At 16.3% G+C, this 900-nt stretch overlaps 1 protein-coding gene across 1 annotated transcript in view; it reads right to left on the reverse strand.

Annotated features, from left to right (window-relative positions):
* LOC102673139 (mannosyl-oligosaccharide 1,2-alpha-mannosidase IA-like) overlaps positions 1-900 on the reverse strand; it is a 151,544-nt gene that overhangs the window by 37,563 nt on the left and 113,081 nt on the right. The window lies entirely within an intron of this gene.

Genomic DNA, 900 nt, shown 5'->3' on the forward strand with positions numbered 1-900 from the left:
TATAAAAATTGAGAGAGTAATGAAAAAAAATAAAAATTAATTAATATATTGAAAATTGTAAAATATTGTAGAATATTTCTTAATATCTTTATTTGATAATAAAGATACTCTTTTATAATTTAATCTATCCTTTTTTAGTTTATAATAGATATATAATCATATTTAAATATTCACGATGACAACGAAAGTTATTTATATTTTACGAATTCATGTGCATAAAGTGATTTCTTACGACAAAAAATATTGATAATATGACTTGAAATATCGAGGTATTTCGTTTGTATTTGTATTTCTATCGAATCTTGTAACTGATGTTCTTCTGCAGATATGTTATCGAATAAATATTGTAGCTGTACAAAAATAGAAACGTGTATATGTATAAATATTCAATAATTTAAATAATTTTATTTTTGAATTTTATTATTGAATATAATTTTATTATAATTATTATATTATAAAAAATAAATATAATAATATTTTATTATAATTATTATATTATTATAATTTTATTATTGAATTTCACTTACGTATGGAAAAATTGTAATATAATAAATATATCGTAAAAGAAATAGTAGTAAAGGAAAAATTGCAGACAACGTGACAACATAATTTCGTAATGTAATTTCAGAGTTTAGAAGCACGATAATCTAAAAGATTTAATTTATTATATTTAAATTAGGATTAAACATCAAAGAAAAGAATATTTTTATAATCTTTAAATATTAAAGAAAATAATTTTTTTAATATATTTATTAATTTCTTTGATTATTTAAATAAAATAATTTTCGTAATATTATTACAGAAAATAAAATATTTTAAATTTATCTATAACATTCCAATATTAATAAAATTAGCAATTTTTGGATCAATATGTTGAAAAAAACGTATAAAATTACTATT

The sequence above is a fragment of the Apis dorsata genome, unplaced genomic scaffold, assembly GCF_000469605.1.
Source record: "Apis dorsata unplaced genomic scaffold, Apis dorsata 1.3 scaffold_70, whole genome shotgun sequence".
Taxonomy (NCBI): Eukaryota; Metazoa; Arthropoda; class Insecta; order Hymenoptera; family Apidae; genus Apis; species Apis dorsata.